This window comes from Marmota flaviventris, chromosome 2, assembly GCF_047511675.1.
Source record: "Marmota flaviventris isolate mMarFla1 chromosome 2, mMarFla1.hap1, whole genome shotgun sequence".
Lineage (NCBI taxonomy): Eukaryota > Metazoa > Chordata > Mammalia > Rodentia > Sciuridae > Marmota > Marmota flaviventris.
Window position 1 is genome coordinate 179,888,704 of NC_092499.1, and position 23,517 is coordinate 179,912,220.

Genomic DNA, 23,517 nt, shown 5'->3' on the forward strand with positions numbered 1-23,517 from the left:
AGGGGAGATAAGTGGTCCATGGTGTATGTTACCCACAGAGATGGGGTAAAGGCTAGACCTATAGTGCTTAGCAGCCTGGATCCTGCCTGCCCCAAGTCAGAAGTGGGCAGGCCTGAGCTTTAAATTGAAGTTATGAGTGTGGTGGCACACGGCAAACCAGAGATCTGAGGAAAATTAACTGATACAGAGGCTTCAGGATGACTTTGGGGCCTTGCCTAAATACTTCTGTTGCCTATTGTGAATGAGATTCTAAGTAGATATTAGATTGCATTATACAAATAAGGTTTAAAATGCAGATCCTCTAGATAACATTGAGGTAGGAGGAGTTGGAGCAATGCCTGGGCTTGCTAGTTACTTACCTGTGGTCTTTAGTTTCCTCTTCTATAAACAAGGAATAATAGTTTCTGCCCAGCCTTGTGTAAGGCACATTTCCAATAAGTCCTGTATAAAGCCATTATACTGTACAAATGTAAGGGACTATTAATGTTAGTAATTCTAGTGATGTGACTTGAAAACAGAATCTAGGAAGATCCAGGATCAGTAGCAGTGCATCATCATCTTTCAAGGTGTAGAGATGAATGTTTGATCAAAGTGGCATTAGTACCTTAAAAAGCAGGAGGCCCACTGTCTGCCAGTATAAGCATCATGGTGACTAGAGAATTCTGTCGGGAGGAATATGAGGGAGACTGCCAGAGCAACTCATAAGAAACAGCTGTCTGTATTCATTCCACACCCAGGGATTTGAGCCATATTTTATTATTTTGGCTTGAGAAACAGCTGGCTTTCTTGAAGGTTGCTGTCACAGCAAAGCAATAAGGTCCAGCTTGTTTCCTGGAAAGGAATAGCATGCAAAAAAAAAAAAAAAAGCTCTGTGCCCCATTGGGTCCTGAGTCGCCCTGTTTTCATTAAAACTAAGGGGATCTTTCTTGCTTTTCACTGGAAGAACAGAAGATTATCAAATATTGAAGTGACTGACAGATCTTCTAGGTCAGATCAGCTAGAAGTCAGTTCTAGGGATGTTGGCTGTGGCAGAGAGACAGAGTCCTGAATTTAAGAATATAGCAAGAGATCAAAAACCAAGTTAGGAGAATGGGGAACCATAATTCAGGAAACCAAGGTCCATCAGCAACTGTGGTGCTAGAATCCTGAGATGAGTAAGAGATAAATGAAGGAGACTTGTCTAATTGGGCAAATGCAGGGGGAAAAGTATATTCTATAAAGTACCCAATTAACATAAAACAAATTGCTTCTTTGGGAATTATCTGTGTTATCTGAATCTCTGTTCTCCACTCCTATATTCATCATGACCCACTTCCATCTCTTCAGTTAGAATTATCTGTCGAGTTAACTGAACTAAATGTATAGGGCAAGATACAAGATACCTATGGTACAGCTGGTCTTTGGGAAAATTATTTAGCTGCATCTTCCTCACCATTATGTATATTCTTTAAAACCTTAGGCCATATGATGTTGGGAGAAAGGTCGGGGGGCTTTAGAGCCAGATTTACCAACATCTGGCTTGTTCTTGTATTTCCCACTAATTTCTCTGAGCTGTAGTCTACAACTGCAAAATGAGAACAATTCTACTTTCTGAGGATATTTTGATGCTAATATTTTTTAAATCAAAAAACAAAAACAAAAACCTGGCCAGGTGGCACATACCTGTAATCCCATTAGTTCAGGAGGTGGGGCAGGAGGATTGCAAGTTCAAAGCCAGCCTTAGCAATGTAGGGAGACCCTGTCTCAAAATAAAAATGGCTAGGGATGTGGCTTAGTGGTTAAGCACCCCTAGGTTTAATCCCCAGTGCCAAAACAAACAAACAAGCAAAAAAACTTAACCTGGATTGGTGTTCAATTACCAGTGATTGAAATAAATTGTGAAACCATGTGTTTAGTGTTAGATTGAAAAAGGAGAATGTCAGACTCTGAAATTTACTCTACTAATTCAACCTTGGGAAAGTATTTATTCCTGGGTCTCAGCTTTTTTTTTTTAATTTATTTTTTATTTTGTGGTGCTGGGAATCGAACCCAGGACCTCATACATACTAGGCAAACACTCCATCACTGAGCTATCCTTCCCACCTGTTTCCTCAGTTTTTCAAGGATGGAATGAAATGAAAGTGTTGATTATAATTGCTGATGTTCCTTCCAGTTCTAGCCTCCAAAGGCACACTGTTGTCCTAAGACATCATCAGGAGAGGCAAAAGAAGAAACCTCAACTTCAGTCCTGCTAAAGGATATACCAGGGGCAGTTACAAAGAAGGAGCCATTATTTATAGTAAAAAGGTGTTGGCAGAGGCTGGTAATCTGCTCTAGGGGCAGTGACTGTCACCAACCATTTGGAAAAGAAATATCAAAGTGAAGGTCAAAATGGCTTGAAAGATTGAAGACCAAGTGGCTAGCAACTGTGAGGAAAACAATGAGCATAGGACCCAGTTTGTGCTCCATTACTTACTTACTGGCTGTTTCCAGCCAAGCTATTTCTCTTTTTGTGGCCTCCCTATCTCCATCTGTAAGTTAAGTTAGAGTTTTCTCCAAGAGCCTATCCAGGGATAACTTTGTGAATTTCAATTTCTATTCTTTCAGGACCCTCAAGTTGTATTTGTACTCCAGCTTTTGCCCTAAGTGTGGAGAATTATTTGAGAAGGTTTTTCATCCAGCAAGGCTTTGCCTATTATGAATGAGATTCTAAGTAGATAGGCTTTGTCTAGTGCTGAGTATTTAGAATGCTTTTGAAACTTCAGTTTTAAGCCACCAAGAATCATTTAGTTTTCAACACTAGAAATGCTTTGGTTCACCTGATCCACCCCCCTCATTTAATACTGAGAGACAATGTAGTAAACTCTGAATTCCAGTTCCTGCCAGTAATACCTAAATCTTTGTGAACCATAGTACAATTGATTGAAAGTGGGGATAGTGATAATCGAGTAGGCACATACAGAATTATTGTTTAGAGCACGAAAGAAAAAACTGAGGCCTGAGACATATGAAGTATCTTGCTCATGTTTGAGCTCGGACCAGAACCCAAGTTTCTTGTGTCTCATTCCGCATTTTTTTTTCTCTAGGGCCAAGGTCAGTTACACCCATATGTGTGCAGTAGCAAAGATTAGAACTGAAAGCATGTCAGCTTTCTTTTTTTTTTTTTTTTTTTTTTAATATTTATTTTTTAGTTTTCAGTGGACACAACGTCTTTGTTTGTATGTGGTGCTGAGGATCGAACCCTGGCCGGACGCATGCCAGATGAGCGCGCTACCGCTTGAGCCACATCCCCGGCCCCATGTCAGCTTTCTTAACATCTCCACCAACAGCCTACTCAAATCCCCTGTGGCTTGTGTCAATAACACAGCCCATACTTGTTTTAGAAACAAGTGCTCCATAAGCACTCATGTTTGATTTGCTTTGGCTGGTTCAAGATCCATATGCTCTTAGAATAGCACAACATATTCTCCCAGTCAACTCTTTCCCATTCTAATCAACTTACAACTCTGGTCTGTTGCTAACTAGGGTTTGTCCCTAAGTCTTCCTTACCTGATGCGTGAATTCACATTCAGTCTTTTGTACTAGTTTGCTCTTTTTCCCCTTGAGCAACATTTATTTTGTGCCTGTTGTGTGCCAGGTTTTATGGTAGGACTTCAATCTTGCTAACTCTCTAAGGTACCAATAGCTCCAGAGTGAACTAAATAAATTTACTGTCTAAATGTCTAGTCTGTCAAAGAGCTGGAATTTGAACTCAGGCCCTCCTGACCCTATAGGCTGAACTCGTTCTTGAGTATTGTACTGCCTCCCTGGCCTTTGGCTGCAGTCTTTCTGGGCTGTATTCAGAAGTACCCAAAAAGGAACAATTGATGATCCAGGCATAATAAAAATATCTTCCATGCCTTTAGTGCATTTTCCCAAGTTTCTGCCTTATCTTGTCTCAAACTACCTTCTCTAAATCCTAGGTGTGGGGCCTAGAGATCCAAGAGATGAGAGACCAGTTTTTCATCTTCAACATGAAAACAGATTTCCTAGTAAAAAGCCAATTCTATTTGTCATTTTTAAGTTGAATGGATGGAATACTTCAAGCATTAAGCCCACTATTTCTATGCCCGCTTCTGAAATACAGGGAAAGAAAAAGAAAAAGGAGGTCTGTACATTTCAACCTGATGAATGTCCTCCAGGGACTGGGCAGAAGATGAGACATATGAGACATACACATGTAAAAGATTTAAGGAATAAAATTGTTCTGATAGGTCCTCAAGTCCATACTCACTTTTCAATTTACAAAGCACTTTACCTTCAGAGATCATAGTATGAAGAAACAGAAGGAATCTGCCTTTATGTGCTAGAACCAGGGCTAGAGTACAAAACTTCAATCTTGATAATGAGGAAGAGTTTTTAAGTCCTCCCTAAGAGGATTCTCTTTTCAGTATTGAGCCTACCCACTTCAGTTGCAAAAGGGGCAGTCCCTTATTCTCTTCCCTTTTCCAAGCCCTCCTCTGTGTTCTAGGTATTTCTTTTTCCTTTTTTATGTACCAGGGATTGCACCCAAGAGCACTTAACTACTGAGCCACATCCCCGGCCCTTTTTAATATTTTGTTTAGGGACAGGGTCTCACCAAGTTGCTTAGGGCCTTGCTAAATTGCTGAGGCTGGCTTAGAGCTTGAAATCCTCTTGCCTCTGCCTCCAGAGTTGCTGGGATTATAGTCACGCACCACTGCACCTGGCTTTGCTAGGGATTTCTTAATGAGCCTTCTTTAGGTGATGTCTTTTGAGGCATAGGGTGAGAGGAGATATTTTTGTGTTTAAATTTTTCTCAACATCATTTGCCATAAAATTTTGGAACTTTAGGATATCAAATATGGATCTTAATTGACAATCATCAGGTTTACAGAGGAACCTTTTATTTAAATGTGTAATATAATAGAGCATCTCTGGTTGAAGAAACAGCAGTAGGCCTTAATGGGTCAGCCTCCCCACTATTCTTCCCAAAGACAGCCCCTGAGGCATATCCCTTAAACCTGCAGAGTTCCCAGGAACACAGTTTGTAAACCACCATTGTGACCAACTTTCCTATTTTGTAATTGTGGAAATTGAGGCCCAGCAAAAGGCAGTAATGTGCCCAGGATCATACCATGAACAAATGGCAGATGTTCTGACTCTCAGCCTAGAGCCCTTTCTTCTACATTGGGCTTTCTGTCATTGTGTCATTTCCTAAGTGACCATCTATGATACTTCATGGCATCTTCTGCCTGGGTTTCAGGTTTCTCTTGCTTCCCATCTTCTTGTTCTGTGACATTTGCAAGCCTGTGGGTTTGTTACCCTTGTCAAGGCATAATTTTCGTACACCCAATGACCATGCATCAAGTTTTAATTAATAGGGAAACCAGGAGAAAAAGAATAGCTGAGAAACTGGATTTAGGTTGTTAGTGAAAAAAGGATTACTGTAATAAAATTGCTTAAACTAGATCCAAAATTGTTTAATGTCCTGAAAATGTAACCTATACAGTTACCCTCAAAAAAAAAAAAAAAAGTGTATCTTCTCAGTTTTTTACAAATTAACCTCTAACTTTGCAGAATTTTAAAACATTTGGGCCCTATTGGTTTGTGAGTAAGTCAAACAAAATTCCCTTTTCCAAGTGTCAGATGGCTCTTAGATGCATAATAAAGAATGTCCCAAAAGGCCATACAATCATCTTTTTGTCTTACATTCAAGTTTTGAATAATTTTCCTTAATATGGAATCACTTAAACTATCAAAGCCTCTTGTATTAAACCTGGCTAAAGCTGTCTCAACCTAGGAAGATACCTTTCTGCTCAGGACACAGACTGGCCTCTTTTGGGAAGTTTCTGCAGGTAATAGCCATCAGCAATATCTTGAGTTCTCTTCTCTGTAACCCTACTCTGTGGCCTGCAGGCTGCTCTTTTTTTTTTTTTTTAATATTTATTTTTTAGTTATAGGTGGACACAATGTTTTTATTTTACTTTATTTGGTACTGAGGATTGAACCCAGTGCCCCAGCATGCTAGGCAAGCGCTCTACCTCTGAGTCACAACCCCAGCCCCTGGGGGCTGCTGCTCTTTCCTAATCCTTGACTTCTTCCCCTTTCCCTGGCCAAAAAGGCTTTTTATTTGCTCATGGTTGCCCTTGGGGGGGCCATATTGGATGCAAAGAGTTAGAGTTCATTTGGAGGAAGTTTATCTTGTGCACAGAGACAGTTCACTCATTGGTAAAGTAGGCACCTGCTTTCATTATGTTGTTTTATCTCTGAACATATTTTGCCCATCTTCTCATCTCCACTGCTACTACCAATGCCATATCTTAAATCATTTTTCACTGGGACTGTTTTAAATTATTCACTCCCATCTTTGCCCCTGAAATATAACTCATTTCTCTTTCCTGGGTTTTAAGAGATCTTACTCTTATCACTTCCCTGCTTGTGAAACCTGTTAAGATCATTCCCATCTCCTCAGCATGACATTCAAAATTCTGCAAAGACTCTTTCTCTCCTTTCTGTCCAGCCTCTTCAGCCCCCTTCCTCTTATGCTGTCTGTTCTATGGCAGTTCACAGGGAAACTTAGATAATATGAAGGACAAGTTCCCGATCAAGTCTGCCAGTGACAGTTAGGAAACATTCTTAATTGTGGGGCTATATTAACATAAAATTTTGTGAACATTTGTGCCAGTCACAGGAGTAAGTCCTTGGTAAGGAGGAGCCAAATATACCATTAAGGCCTTTGGAATGCATGAACAGTTAAGGAGGACAATCAGGTAAAGTAAGTAGACCACAGTGATGATTGGTATAATAGAAGCATGAATAGTGTTTTAGGAGCTTGGATGAGGGGATATTAAGTGTATAAGAGACTTAAGTGTATGTTTCAGAGAAGGGAAAACAGTTCAATGTAGCCAGAGTATAGAATTTCAGAAATAGGAGTATGAAGTTACCAAAGTAAGCCAGACTTTAAGCCAGACCTAGTATTCCAGGTTATTGTGTTTACAGTTTACACTTAGCATATGACATTGAATTCATGAATTACATGATATGTATTCATGAGTTCATGATTCATGAATTAATTTTATTTGTCTACTTGTGCATTTAACTGTGTATTAGGCTGTTTGTTTTACATTTGAAGTACTCCTGAGATAAAGCAAATCTCAAAAATTGGAGCCAGAAGGATAGGTTAAACCTAAGCTCACTCCAGGCCTGGAACTTCTGAAGTGTTCCTCAGTTCCACAAACCTATAAGTTAGTCACAGCATGTAAGAATCAAAAAGAACCTTAGAACACCACTAGTTTACAAGCACATTTATTCAATAAAATGCTTGATATAGCCCTTAGAGATGTGATACAATAGTGAACAAAACAAAGACTGAATTTTCTTTTAAAAATATATTTATTTATTTATTTAGTTAGTTTTTCGGCGGACACAACATCTTTGTTTGTATGTGGTGCTGAGGATCGAACCCAGGCCGCATGCATGCCAGGTAAGCACGCTACTGCTTGAGCCACATCCCCAGCCCCCAAAGACTGAATTTTTATGGAACTTATTTTAGTGGGGGAGATAGAAAATGAAGAAATATAAATAAGAAGGAAAAAAGAGGAGGAAGATCATTTCCACCTGAGAGAAGAACAGGTGAAAAGATCCTAAAGTAAAAGTGTGTAGAATAACTAGAAGGCAGGCAGTGTGACTAGAGCAGCACTGGCAAGGGGAAAGAGACAGGAAGAGGGGGCAGCTGTGACCAGAACAAAGGCCTGAGGTCCATTTGGACAGTGAGGAAATGATGCCAACAGGTAGTCAGAATCACAAAGCAAGTTAATAGCAAGGGCAGGATTGATACTTTCGTGGTTCAGCCTTCCCTTGCTTCCTGCCATCTTCTGGCTTTTGCCCAGTCTTAACTTGAATCCCATTTAACACCTTTATTCTCATGTCCCACACTCAGCTTTCTTTCACAGCATTTCTCTCACCCACATTTGCTCACATAACCTGGTAATAGAGTATTTCCTGGAAGATCAAAGCTAGAGGGGTCTGCAGACATATGTTAGTTTAATCTCTGAAAAATCCAAAGGCAATGACTTGCCCAGTACCATTTATCTAGTTATTGGCAGAACTTAATTTCCTTTCTCCAGTTCTCTTGCCTTCCAGTCTCTGAGTCATAATTTTCTGCATGCTACATCTCTTTCATTAATTAGTCTCCAGTAAAACAAAGTTGTTACCTATTTCGTTGGCAAGAGCAGCTAGGGCCTCCTGCAATCTGCCTTTTACTTCACCTTTTTATGTGGGTTTTGTCAAGTGAATTTTACTGTCTTATTCTGACTATTGTCTTTATTTAACTACATCCTCTGCAAAGATAGCATGTTGCTAATTCCCACCCTCATTCTTGCTACCTTCATATCTGAACTAGCAGTCTGTTCTTAACCACCAGTCAGTATTCAGACTTTGAAGCCCAACCCCAGTCTTTTTTTTTGGTTCTTTTTAATTATATATGACAGTAGATGTATTTTGACATCATTCACACATGGAGTGTAACTTCCCATTTTTGTGGTTATACGTGATGTGGAGTTACACTGGTCATGTGTTCATATATGAACCTAGGAATGTTATGTCTGATTCATTGTACTGTCTTTCCCACTCCCATGCCCACCCCCCCCCCCCCGCCCCAAGTCAGAATCTACCTATCAGAACATTTGGGTTTTGGGATTGGCTTATTTCATTTAGCATTATAGTCTCCAGTTCTATCCATTTGCCAGCAAATACCATGATTTCATTCTTCTTTATGCCAGCCCGTCTTAACCTCCAGAGAAGAAATATGGAAGAAGAATTAGGTTTGAAGTTGGCTATATCTAGATTTAAATTCCAGCTTTGGCACATACTGGGACAAAGTAATCTCAAACAGGTTACTTATGTTCAGAGAACAGTTTTCTCATCTATAAAATAGGGCTGTTAATATCTGCTACCTGGGGTTACTGGAAGGATTATTTAAGGTATTATGTGTGTGTATTTATTAAGTATTCTGTAAAGGGAAACTCTACTTCACTCAAAGGCCCTTCCTGAAAGCCCTCTCCCTTTTTCTAATTATCTAATAGCTAACATTTCTTGGGTAGGTTTCTCTGTGCTAGACACTGTGTTAAGTGCTTTTAGCTTGTGAATCTACAGCAGGATATTATGGCAAGGTAAAATTTTTTTTTTTTTTTTAGCACAGATCTCATTATTTATAGGTTTGGTTATATTTATCTGAGGCCAGGTTAGGATTTAGTATGTACCTATGTTCCAGTTGTTGCTTTGTGAATTTTTAGCTATGTAAACTGGACTTTATTCTATTGTATTTTTCCCTAAAATTCAATCTCATTTGGAAACATGACTTGCTTACCTACTTACCTTGGGAAATGTTTCTGATGACTGAGCAGTAGCAACTGGTCTGGCCCTACATGCTGGGAGCCATTAGATCAAGGATTGGAATTCCTTACAAATCAACAAAATCAGAAGATTTCTTGGGTAGGATTGAAAGTAGTGTTTATGGTAACACTGAATTATCTTCTGGGGTGGTGATTGCTAACTCCACCTTACGAAAGGACTAGCAATACACAACACCTTTACTTGTACCTGGATAGACTATATGTGTTGCCAAGTGTCCAAGGTTGCTGTGCTGCCTGTGGGCCATCTTTGCCATTCAGGACATCACTGCTGGCCTCTGGATAAGGCAGCTGTCGCTTTGATAGAGCCAAGTCTTTGGAATTGAATAGACATCAGTTCAGATGTTCAGATCCCTGTCAGATTGTTACTACTTGTGTTTTTTTTTTTAAACTAGGGATTAAACCCCAGAGTGCTTAACTGCTGAGCCTCATCCCTGGCCCTTTTTTATTTTTTATTTTGAGACAGGGTCTAAGTTGCTGAGGCTGGCTTTGAATTTGTGATGCTACTGCATCAGCCTCCTGAGCCACTTGGAAAACAGGCATGTGCCACTGTGCTTGGCTCCCTAACCTAATTCTTACTATTTCTCCCAGAGCCTCAGTTTACCTGTTTAAAATAATGCTGTTGCTAACTGCTTTTGAGGTTGTTGTGAGAACTCAAAATACTGTAGGTAAATCGATATCGTACAGTACCTGAAACTTTGGCAAGTTTATCTGTTGCTATTAGCTCCTTGAAGACTAATATCTCTAGGAGGTGGCAATAAAGTCCGGGCTGCTCTGAGTCTTTAACCACCCTCACTTTTTACCCTCACCCTAAAAAATGCCCTGGATCCCTCCTTTCCTTCTTCAAGTTCAGACCCCAGAAATACTGAGCAAAAAGGAAACTTCCAGTTCAGCCTCTATCCCACCAACCATTATACCTGATTAAGAAGAATTGTTATCTAGCAGATATACAGGGGGCAGGGCAGGTAACTCAGGCAGCAGCTGATGAACAAAAGGCTTCTCTCTGTTCCCAATAAATTGGTCCTTGGGGATCTTAGCTTTGAATTTCTAATTGACACAGGAAGGAAAAGATTCATTAGTCTCTGGACTCATTAAAATGCTCTGCAGCTCCCCTACAATTTATTCTTGGTACTTCATCAGGAGGAATTAAGTACACCAGTGGGTTGGGAGGCTACTGACAGCAGAGTCCTATGTGCCTAGGGCTGCTGAGGACTGCAGGTGTTTAGCTTCCTATTCTGTGGAACATACAGCTTGCATCAGAGGCACTTCACGTGAATCTTAAGTCTCACCATCACCACTGGAAGGACCTTCTGAAATCATTGATGAATGATAATTCATTTGTGGATGATCCAAACAAGAATTGGGATTTGTTTAAGATCACCCCAAGTATGTTAGTGATGGAGTCAGAATTAGAATCAGGCCATCTGATATCCAGATCAAGAATATTTCTACTTTTGATTTCTAGACTCAATATTTCATCCATTCAACTTTCAACAGATAATTTTTTGGCATATTTTGTGTACTAGGATTTTGTAATAAAACAAAACAGACCTGGAGTAAGAGAATATTTGACCCCAGTATCAGGGGAGGTTAGAAAGTCCTCCAAGTTTCGGGGACTGGATAAGAATTAACTCAGCAGAGTGGTAGATGAAGAATGTTAAAGCTGAGGAACTGGAGACTTTCCAGGAATGTTGAGTCTTGCTAGCATGGAAGAATTGAAGAAAAGATGAAAAGTTAAGTCAGTTCATATCTATGAGGTTTTAGTAATTTTCTCTTTAGTTATAAAGAACTGAGGTTCTGGGATTAAGAATCCTGGGTTCCAGAAGTGTTTCTGCTATCAATATGTTGTTAATCATTCTGGTAATATTTATTTAATGTTTTTTAAGTGAGCCATAATGGACATTGGGGTACAAAAAATGAATAAGATCTGTGTAGTTCCCTTCCTCAGAGATCTTCAGTACAATGAGGCAAACAAATCAATGAATATATAAATCAAAGGAATAGTTACCTCTGTTGGAAGAAGTCAAGATTAAGCAATATGGGCTGGGGCTGGGGCTCAGTGGTAGAGTGCTTGCCTTGTACATAGGAGAAATGGGTTAGAACTCAGCACCACATAAAAATAAATAAATAAAATAAAGATACTATGTCCATCTACAATTTAAGAAAATTAGAAAAAAAAAGATTAAGCAATGTGTTACTTTTAACATTTTCTCTGGGTTTTGATATCACCTGTCAGGTGGGAAATAGCCATTGTCTTGTGTAGCTCAGGAGCTGGTGAGGAAACAACTTTGTAATGACTGGTGTTGGTGTGGCATTCTTTGGGTTTGAGACACTTCATATCATTAATTCATTGAATCTTAAGTATAGTCTTATGATTTAGGAAATTTCCCCACTGTTTACAGATGAGAAAATTAAGACTCAGAGGTTAAGACTTGTTCATGGTTTTACAGGTTTTTTGATTACCAAAAGTTAGGATTAAAAATCCAAATCCTGAGCTGTTTTGCAGTACAGTGGAGCTAAACAAACTTTGAAAAGTAAAAAGATGACCTTACTGTCCCCAACCTAGGCAGCAAATTGTTCCCTCCCACCCCTTTCAAGGTCATTAGAAATGTAAAGAATGTCTACAGTGTGAAAAGCAGGGGAGAAAGAAAGGGAACTTATTTCAGATCTTGTCCAGGCTGGATCCTGAACGTTTAAGACTATGTGCACAGTGCTCCTGCTGTTCCATCTTATGCCCTTTACAGAGTGCTGTCTCAATCATTATCTCATTGTCTGCTCATAGTAGTGTGTGGTGTAAAGAGCCGGCTTTATAGATGGGCACATTGAGGTTCACAGAACTTAAGCAGTCCAAAGTTAATCACTTGTTCATTCAAGAACCAGGACTATACAATCTTGGGCTCTTAACACCAAACAGGTACTCTTAAATCATAGAATATAGTCTTCAATTCAGTTTAGTTCAGACATTTCTTGAGTATACCCTATGTATCAGGGAATTAGCTATACAAGAGAACCTCTAGTTAGACTCAAACCATCTTGGTGCAATACCTTCCTTTTCTGAGAACACAGACTTGGGTTACTTATTTTTTGGTCCCCAGCCAGGGCCTAGATCCAAGAATTCTTTGCTGTTGTTTTTGGCTTTAGTCTATCAGAAGCTTGGGAAAGCAGATGGCCACAACAGCATGGATGATGAGGCAGAGCTAGAGGATGAGTTTGAGAGCCTTATACCGAACTACTGCTGTTTTTGTGCCTAGGTCCCTTACCAGAGTATTCTGCATCCCAGAGCAAAGTGAAGCTGGCTAATCCGGTCGCATTTCCCATCTCTAGTCCCCCTGTGCCTATCTTCTCTTCCTGGACACACCTCATATAAGAGCTTCTAAGATCTCCTGTCCCAAAAGACCTCTTGTACCTGTTTCCTAGGCATATTCTAAGATAAGGCTAACGAATCAGGCCCCATAGCCAGTCTGGAATCTCCTTTGTGTAGATCACTTGGGCTGTAGGCCTCCCAGCAGGTTCCCACCCATTCTTCTGTTTTTATTCCCTGACTCCTTAACCTGATTTTTTTGCTTGGTTTGATTCTGCCAACATCCTAAAGAGTAATCAATACTGAGAGAAATTGGTATTTCCTATTTATCAAAATCCTAACTGGCAAATTGAGGCAGAATGGCTGGGAACCCAGTAAGGACCTTATAAATCATGAAAGGTAACAGCAACATTTATTCATGATGTTTTGAATATTTCTAATATTCATATCTTTATACATTATAGAACTCTTTTGTAACTGTTACTGCTATAAACTACAGAGCAGCTCTGTGAGAGAAATAGTGCAAGGAATTCTGTTCCCATTTGACAGTTGAGGAGACTAAAGCTCAGGGAAGATTAGGGTAGGCTTGTTAACCATCTGATAATTGTGGTGGTGGAGCTCAAAACATAATCAAGAACTGAGATAAGTAGTTGTGAGTTTGAAATGTGGAGCTTACCATTTTCTAGCTGTGCAGCTCTGGGCAAGTTACTCTCTGAGCCTCAATTTCTTTCTCTGCAATGTGAAAATAATAACATCTACTTGTGGTTGTCCAAGGATTAAGTGATATATGTAAAACATCATATCATTTCTACTGCTGATGCAGTACAGAAAAAGTATTAGGAGGTCACTGCATGTTCCCTTCTCAATGTTTTAAACTCTGAACCTTTGAAAATCAGTAAAATGAACTACACATAATTTCTATTAACCCGAGTATGGTTTATGTGTCTCACTGGGTTAAAAGAACTATATTGGATGGAAATAGGGATGTTCTGGCACTGGCTAAATACTTCTGATGCAAATCATAGTAGGTTAGAGTTGATAGGGACTCTAGAAATCTGTATTTCTCAAGCTGAATATTCCACAGAAGATACGTTAATAATTTGGAAAAAGTGAGGTTGAATAATATTATCTCTTTATTGCTGACTTCGCAGAGCCTAACTGGGCATGTGGCTTTGGGAGTGGTTGGAGGCACTGTCAGTGAATAGAGTATGCTAAATGTTCTGTTCTTATTTGACCTTGGAGTCTCTTTTCTGAGGAATTCCCCTTAATATATTTTTTTAAATTTTATTTTTATTTTTTTTTTAGAGAGAGAGAGAGAGAATTTTTTCAACATTTATTTCTTTTTTAGTTCTCGGCAGACACAACATCTTTGTTTTGTATGTGGTGCTGAGGATCGAACCCGGGCCGCACGCATGCCAGGCGAGCGCGCCACTGCTTGAGCCACATCCCCAGCCCCCCCCCCCCCCTTAATATTTTGAAGAACAGTGACCTTCCATGGAAGAGTTCATACGAGACTAATGTGCTTCAGTTCTTTCATCATCCAGGGGAGGAAGGTGAGACCTATAATGGACCTCAGAACCAAGCGTAAAGCTCAAGGTGCGTCACTCCCTTTTGGACTACACCACTTATTTGTACTTGACCATTCTTTCTTTTCTAACTAACAAATCCTAAAATTACAGAAGTTTCTGTAAACCACTAATCAACATTGTTTTAGTATCTAAACTAAACATTGTTTTGATGTGTTTGTTCCAGTAAGCAGAAAAATGAGTGTTATGGCAGATTCATGGGACCCCAATAGACCTCCAGGAGCCAAATCCGATGCAATCACACAAGAGTCTTTATTGCAAACTCGAGCCTGGACTCACAACCGTTTTCGATGCAGAGGTCCCAGGAAGTGAGCCCCGGTCCTTTGTTCAGTGAGATTTTATAGGTTTTGGGGGGATACTCTATGCGTCACAACATCACACAGCAAATCATTTCATACCGCAGGAAAATCAAACAACAACTCTTAACATTGATTAGTACATTCAGTGGCGGGAACAAGTTGTGTAGGGGTGATTGGTTAGTACAAGAGGGGGATTCGTTTGAACTGATTGGTTTAGGCCACGAGGGGCATACGTGCTAAACTACATGGTTTCCCAACATGTTATCAACTACCATAAACTACTTGGCATTCCAGGTATTTTCCCTGTCTCAGGCTGATTAGAGGTTGCTAGGGGGGTTGCTATGGGTCCTCACCTAGCCTAACTGAGTCAGGGACACTTGGCACCACAGACCTCTCCTGTTATTTACAAACAACTCAGCAGGGTGGGTATATGCTTAGGAGTGCTCTGTGGGTTTTTCCAAGGACAAGGGTCACGCCCCCTTCCTTGGACAGGCTTTGCTCTGAGGTAGAGGCTGGTTTCTCAAAAATGGAGTCACATTAGTTTCTCATGAGGAAACAGCTTAATGGTAATCAAGTGTTTCCAAACAGTTAAAGGACCGGGGTCAGATAATTGGCTTAGTGTTTGTAAAGGCACCTGTAACCCACAAAACTGATATCTGTATTCTTGCTGTGAGAAATTTGGGTTGTATCAGGGGAACTCGATCTAGGAGGTCTACATTGTAGCTCCCAATGAGAACCACTCTGACTTGACACCAGTAATCAAAGATCTCTAGAGGCATTTGAAGAGAAATGTCAAATTTTATGTATCTCACTGATACTCTTCTATCATTATCTTCACTACAGTGTTCTGAGGGTAGGAATATGCTGTGAGGTATCTATCTAGACCCTGGCAGAGGGAGGTCCCCTTGGCATTTAGTGGGGGCTATCCTTGCACTTTACTTAAGCCTCCTTTATATTTGCAAAGTTGTATGGTAGACTCTTCAACACATATTGAAAACAGTCCTGTGATATTTAGGTTATCTTTCACATGGCACATGAGGATATTAACACTAGGAGAGGGATAGTTACTTATCCAAGGGTCTGACAGCAAATTGGGGATAGGTTCTTTTGTTAGCTCACAGGTACTAGTATGTTCAAGAATATTTATTGATTGAAAAATTAGTCTCAGGAATGAACTTTAGGTTTTAAAAAACACTCTGTTCAGTATTTGTTCTAGAAAGCTGGTATGGTGGAACTCAATTATTGGGCTTATCTCTGAGTCACTAGATTATACAGAGATGGAAGGCTGGGTTTCCCTCTCTATGTTGGTGGCTGACAAGGATAGCATTATTTGACTTTTATTGCTCTCTGCTTGGTGAGAACCTTGTGTATTTTCCTCACCACAGGAATCCCAGATTCAGCAGTCTGGCCTCTCATAGCCTCTGTTCCCTGTAGCATATTGAATAAAGACACCAGTCACCCCCAGCTTTTACTCTTCCTATCTAGGATTCTTTCACCTGTTTTTTAGCAGAAATTCACTAAACATCTACTGGTTGCAGCACAGTGCTAGAGGGTGGGATTGCAGAGATGAATACATCAGTCTCGCCTTCAAGGAGTTCAGAATCTAATGGAGAGGCACAGGTATGCAAACACAAAAGTGCAGCAGATGTTCTCACAGCAGAGTTTTTTGGAGGATATCAGAATTCTGGTGAAGGAATGGCTAGGTCTCTGCCTGGGGGTAGGAAACAAAATCTTTGCTGAGGAATTTTCTTATTTATTCATTAATTTATTTTTGGTACTGGGAATTAAACCCAGGGCATTTTACCATTGAGCTACATCCCTCACACTTTTTATTTTTTAAATTTTGAGACAGATTCTTGCTAAGTTGCTCAGATTGGCCTTGAACTTGAGATCCTCCTGCCTCAGCCTTTCAAGTCCTGAGGAGTTTTCATCAGGGCATCACATCAACAGATTTCTGCTCAGAAAAATCCTTTGTCTGTTATCAAATCAGAAATTGGGTTCCAGTCCTGCTTTATTGATGAAACAGCATCTCTCAATCTTATTAAGATTTTGATATTTGGGACTGGGTTTTTATAGCTCAGTGATAGAGCACTTGCCTAGCACTTGTGAGGAACTGGGTTTGATTCTCAGTACCACATATAAATAAATAAAATAAACGTCCTTCAACAACTAAAAAAAATTTTTAAAAAGATTGTGATATTTGAAGTCATCTATTAAATGGGGGCAGAGTAATAATGCCATTTTTATTTAGAAAATTCCTGAGTGAATAACTTGCTAGTACATTACCTTATTGAATTCTCTTATCAGCCTGTGGGAGGGGCCTATAATATTTCCATTTTACAAATAAGAAAAGTATGACCCAGGGAGGTTCAATCATTTGCCCAGGGTTATACAGCTCATAACATGGTAGAGCTGAGATTTGAACCAAGTAGTCTGACTCTAGAATCATTCTAAGAAAAGGGACCTAAGCTATGTGTGGTGGCACACACCTGCAGTCCCAGGTGTTCAGGAGGCTGAAGTAGGAGGGTCACTTAAAGCCGAAGTTCAAGACCAGCATGGGTAACAAAACAAGAAAGAGGGACAGAGAGGGAGGAGTCAGAGGGAGAAAAGAAGGAGAGAGAGAGGCAGAAGTTAAAAGAGGCCCTAAAAGGATCATTGAGTCCTTGATAAAATGTGTTGTGATGATAAGAAGTGTGATAAAAGAGTTGTAACATGGGGCTGGGGATGTGGCTCAAGTGGTAGCGTGCTTGCCTGGCATGCGTGCGGCCTGGGTTCAATCCTCAGCACCATATACAAAGATGTTGTGTCTGCCGAAGCCTGGGAAATAGATACTAAGGAGTTTGCGTGCTCTCTCTCTCTTTCTATCTCTCTCTTTAAAAAAAAAAGAGTTGTAACAGTGAGAAATGTGATGCTTAGTAATGCATCTACCACATAATCAATTACTAAATCAAAGAAATCATTTATGTTATAAAACTTCCTTTCCTCAGGGCTAGAATGGATTGAGCCCCTGTAAAGATGTTTCTTTTCAGGTTTTGCTTACTCTTTCCTGATTCTTTTCTTAAAAAGCATGCATGGGGAAGGGGTTGGGGTGGGTACAGTGGTACATTGTTCAGCTAAACTCAGTTCAGTAGATACTCCCTGAGTACTTACTGTGGAGACTTTCTTAAAGGCAGTGAGGATGCTGAGATGAAATAGATTGTAGTCCCTGCTGTCCAAGAATTGAATCAGCCTTGGAGGAGAGATGACATTGAAACAGATAATTTTAATATAGTCTCCTTAGATGAATCTCAGCCAGCACATCAGACCCTGCTGCCCACATCTCATACCACAACTAGCAAGGCAAGAATGCCTTGCTATTATATTAATTGTTAATGTAATCATTCTCCTAATATCTTTGTCACCATTAAGTCAGTTGTCATTAATGTAGAAAGTACTAATACCTTAGAGAAGGTCTTGAGCTCCTCAAAAGAGACTTTAACTATGCTCAATTGAAAAAGCCCATTTTATTTTTATGATAGGGGAGGTGGAAATGTTTTGAAACTGCTGGTAGGCTGAGGGAGTCCTTGGCTTGAGGAATATACTGTGGGGAAGGATTTATGTTCCACCAAGTCTCCTTCCTAGCCACCTGATATGCTCCTGAGTTATCACATACTTTATAGCTTCTTGTACCCAGGCCCATTATTTTATTTGGCAGAATAAGCAAGAAGTGGGAGATAGCTTTAGAGGCAAGACATCTGCCAAGAGAAGCAGTGGCTGAGTGTCTGCTCAGAGTGATAAAGGCAATGCCAAAGCTTTGTGAGTATACATATTTTTACATGAGCCACCTCTGATAAATAAGTCCACAAGTGTTATTGGAGCCCCTGCCAAGTGTCTAGCAATGTGTTAGATGATGTAGAAAATATCTGTAAACCTCTATATAGCTTGGTAAGAGAAGACTACTAGTACCTGAAACAAAGAGGAATTGACACTAGACAGGTTATTTTGCTTAGAGGTTGAACTGTGTGTGGTTTAAACTCTCAAGAGCTATAGGGACTTCTGTGTACTACCTTACTAAACACTGTACAGCATATGACATAGGAATGGTTATTGGCTCCCATAATGGCCAGACTCTTCAGTGGCCACAAATTTCTCCCTATCAGACATCTTTCAGGCTTTCTGGTGTCATATCTTGCAACATGCATTCTTGCATCCTAGACTGGTCAAACTATAGTACATATAATGGAACATATACATATCACTAAATAATGGAAACTTTGTCATGTTTCCATAACTTTGCATATGCTGTTTCCTCTTTCCTAAATACTCTCTCTCTCACCTTCATATTTTGTCCCTCAAAACAAGATCTGAACTTCTTGAAGCCCCCTCCTCTTTGGTTTTCTCTTTTCCCTTCCCTTCTGTTTCTTAGGTAAGTGATGAGTCTCTGAGTTCTCAGTTGCTCCTTTCATATCTCTTACCAACATGAAACATAGGTTCTGGTTTTCCTGGGCAGATTATTCTCTATTTACCATTATCCTTTATAAGTGTTTGACAGTAATAGGTGCTCAATAAATGATTTTCAAATAAATGAGTCAATAAATCTTTTCAATATGTTATCTCTCTGCTTAGGGACTGTGGATGTGGCTCAGTGGTAGAACACTTGCCTAGCACGTGTGAGGCACTGGGTTTGATTCTCAGCACCAAATAAAAATACATAAATAAAATAAAGCTATTGTGTCCATCTACAACTTAAAACAAAATAAAACAAAAACAAAACACCTATACAGTCAAATGCTAGTAAAGATCTTCACATGTTAGTAAGAACCACATTTTGTGGATTTTGTCAGTCCCTCCACCCCCACACACAGTTGGATAATACATGACCACCCAGTGGTTGCCAGGTTCATTGGAGATAGCAGTGTAAATTGGTATAGCCCTTTTGGAAAGCAGTTAGGCAGTGTATCTCAAGAACCATATACATGTTCATACATTCTGACTGGTAATTCCACTTCTGAGAATCTGTCCTAAGGAAATAATCTAGTATAGAATAAACTTCCCTTTAGATGCTATTATTTATAGAAGTGAGAAACTGGAAAAAGCTGAAATGCCCACCAGTCTAAAACTATGGATAAATCCACTTAGGGAAAACTATAAGCTATTAAATAGTAGTTATAAAAAAAAAAAAAGGTGCATATTGAAAACTGCCCTGCAATAAAGTTAGATATAACAGGTATAATAAATGTCTTATAACATGGGGCCAGGGTTGTGGCTCAGAGGGCAGAGTGCTTGCCTAGCGTGTATGAGACACTGATTTTGATCCCTGGCACCACATAAAAATACACAAATAAAATAAATGTATTAAAAAAATGTCTTATAACATTAGTTGGAAAAAATAGGGTATCAAATTGATTAGTCCAACTCTGTAACACAAGAAAACGATAAGGAAAGAAGGAAATAATGACAATATGCCAAGAGTAGTTATGGCCTGTGGAGGGATAGAAGGTTTAGGTGATTTATATATGGCAATTTAAAATAATAAACATACTAAATAATATAAGTTCTTACCCATTTTGTTGGTTAAACATTTTAAAATAATAAAGCAAAACTCTGATCTTGATTTCACTTTTAAGCAAGGGAGTAATTGGTGATATTACTCTAGTGACAACAGAGGATGAATTTAAAGAGTGATGGTAAGAATGAAGAGGTTGTGCCACATTCTAGATATATGAGGCCAACAAATCAGCAGAGCTGAGTGAATGATTCAGTATGATCAACATTGGGTATGTTTTACTGACATGTTGGGTACTAACTGGTTTTGTTTTTGCTAAGTTGTAATGGTTCATTGGTTGGCCTTACTCAGGGGCTTTTCAAAACTTAGGTATATTTGCCACATTATATGCAAATGAACATTTTGGTCTTTAAACCAAGTCTATTAATGATGCTGCAACTATGGGAGTGTGAAGAGTCAAGTTGGCAGCTTGAAGCAAGGGATAGTGTCTAAGTTGCTCCCCAAAGGAAAGATTCCCCTGCACCATACAGTGCCCCATCCCAATACCTGCTTCACATAGATTAATCCATGTGAAGGTAGTTTTGAACTTGAATCTATACTTTGGAGTATGATATTCATCCCTTCAGGAGGAACCCAGTTCATACTGACTTGTTTCCTTTGTGACTTGGGGCAACTGATTTTGCCTTTGCAAAGGAGCCTAATAGCTGCACACTAGGGCTTACTCATTTATAAAGTGAATATGAATTACAGTTACTCAGAGGATTGTTGTAAATGAATTTGGTAGCCTTAAGTCACAAAGGGACTTGTACACTCTTTTTAAAGGGCTTAGACTTGTTCTTGGTGGTGGGAAGCCCCTCACAGGAGGTGGCAGGGGAATATTTGTCTGATCACATAGGAGACAGAAGCTTAAAAGTATTTGTAGAGTTGTTACCAAAGAGACAAAGACTGAGTGGTTGTGACTATGGCATCATTCTCAGTGGTCCTCTTTGCAACAAACATGTGGCGCCATGGGATGATGCTTAGAGTTTATGCTCTAAGTACTTACAGGTACTCAGGAACAATTATATATAAAGTCATATTTGATGGGAACATAGGAATGTCTAAATACCCTGGTAACTGAGTTTTCCATGACAATAATGAAGAACCTAAAATAATTAATTATAAAAGGAAAAGATTTATTTTGGCTCCCAGATTTAGAAGTTCCAGTCTATAATCAGTTGTACCTATTGCTTTGGGCCTGTGGCAAAGCAGCACATCATGACAAAAGTGTGTGGTAAAGCAAAACAACACAGCACAGGCCAGGGAGCAAAGAGAAAGTGGAGGAGAAATACCTAAGATAATTAACTTATAGAGAAAGGTTTATTTGGGTTCCACAATCCTTTTTTGAGGGCACACCTTCAGTGACCTAAGGACCTCCCACTAGGCCCACCTTTCAGAAGTTCTACCATCTCCCTGGGGACCAAGCTTATATTTGGATCAACACACTGGAGAGAGGTCCTCTTTACTCTTGCCTAAAGGTGAGGGGAAAAATATATAGGCCAATACTTATACTGTCTTTGGGATCAAGCCTTATGGAACTGTGAGGAGTGGTGTTATATATTTCCAATGAGGAGGATTATTGTAATGAAGAATGTTGATTCTATATGAAAGGGTTTTAATTAACTGTCCTTACCCCCAAGGAGTACAGCACCTGGTTCCAGTGCCAGCTTTTGTACCACTGAGCCCCTGCTTCTAACCTCTGTCTAGGAAGACCTGCAGCAGCTTTCCATCTCAGGGAATATTTCTGCCTACATCCATGTAGCACATTTCCAGTAACAGCATGCTATCTTCTTTGATCTTCACAACAATCTGTGCTGCAAATGGGCAGTACAAGAATTTTTATTCCTGTTTTACAGATAGCGAATCTTGACCATCAGAGGAGTGAAGTGCCTTCCCAGGATCACATAGGTAGTACAGGTAGGAATCAGGAGGTTCCACCTGCAAGAGGAATCCAAGGCTAATAAGTTCCCAAATACTATTTTAACTCAGGGCTAAGCCTACTGTGGGCTTTCCTTTTGTCTTTCTCAGAGAGTCACTTACTTCCTCTAATATAATGTATGAGACATGTACACTACCATAACATAGTCTTATGTATCCTTAATCAGAATAGAGCAGCCACAGAACGTAGAGTTCCAACAGAGACATAGAATAGTGAGCAAGTAGGGGTTTCGTGCACTATGAGCCTCCCAGGCACTGTTAATCATAGAAGGGGAATCCAGTCTGTCTTTATGCTCCTCAAGGTACATGGAAGCCTTTTGTGGAACTTTGGTTTAAGGGCTTCTTCCTGTCTTGCTTCTTAGCCTGTATTCTTTGGGGACTCTAATTTATTTATATATCAAATATTTAATGAGCATCTACTTGTGTAGTTACCATTGTGTTCAAGGCATGTTTCCAAATGCTAGCATTTTGGTGACACACTTGAAAATGGGTGCACAGTAAATAGCACCGTTTTCTCCATCATAACCTAGTTCAGCTCTAGGTTAAAGTTACAGTAGCACTTGACTCAGAAGGAAAAGTTCTTGCAGGCTTTAATATCAGTAATAATAGTGATGGTGGGAGGTAGTATTTGCATAGTTTCTAATGTGCCAGACATTGTTGTGAATGCTTATGTGAATTAAACATATTTATCTTGTAAAAACTCTAGTGATATATATTACTGTCCTCATTTTACAGGCAAGATAACTGAAGTACAATGATTTTAAGATACTGTCTGAAAGTGACATCATACATCTAGTTTAGTAGCAAGATAAAGGTATTTTGGTTTCAGAGTTACTCTCGACTGCATTCCATGGCCTCTCATATGGGAATAATGATTTAGGCTTTAGCTCCTGCTTGATAGAAAGGCCATGTGTTCAACTTACACTCACAGGAAGTTGTATCCCTGTCTATATTGTGTCACATGACCACTCAGCTCTGATTGTGCTAAAAGATAACACCTTTTAAGTTCAATTAGAGCAAAAGGTTTTGTACACTGACAGAAATTTAACCATGCCCCTGGAAGAGTCAAGGTACATTATCGTGCCTTTGAATGCTAGTTAAGAAGAACTACTTATCTGCCCAGCTACTCAGCTGTTAGTGTACAGTTCTATTTGGGAATAAATCTGTTATCCCTTTTACTCTAGCCTGCTAGATGAAAAGAGAAGGCTATTTTACAAACAGCCATGATATAATACCAGAAAAGTATCGGGTGTGGTGTCACATGCCTATAACCCCAGTGACTGAAGGATTTCAAGTATGAGGCTAACCTCAGCAACTTAATGAGACCGTGTCTCAAAATAAAAATTAGAAAGAAGACTGGAGGCGTAGCTCAGTGGTAAAGGACCCCTGGGTTCAATCTCCAGTAATCCCCCACACACAAAAAGAGAGAGAGAGAGAGAGAGAGAGAGAGAGAGAGAGAGAGAGAGAGAGGAGAAGACAG

The 23,517-nt window shown here is 39.7% G+C and overlaps 1 protein-coding gene across 6 annotated transcripts in view; it reads left to right on the forward strand.

Annotated features, from left to right (window-relative positions):
* Raly (RALY heterogeneous nuclear ribonucleoprotein) overlaps nucleotides 1–23,517 on the forward strand; it is a 78,573-nt gene that overhangs the window by 38,099 nt on the left and 16,957 nt on the right. The window contains exon 3 of one of the 6 annotated variants that reach the window (XM_071608851.1): nucleotides 7,388–7,462. The exons of the other annotated variants lie outside the window; for them this stretch is intronic. The gene's annotated coding sequence lies outside the window, so the exon portion shown is untranslated. The remainder of the gene's footprint in view (nucleotides 1–7,387; nucleotides 7,463–23,517) is intronic. 6 annotated transcript variants of the gene reach the window in all.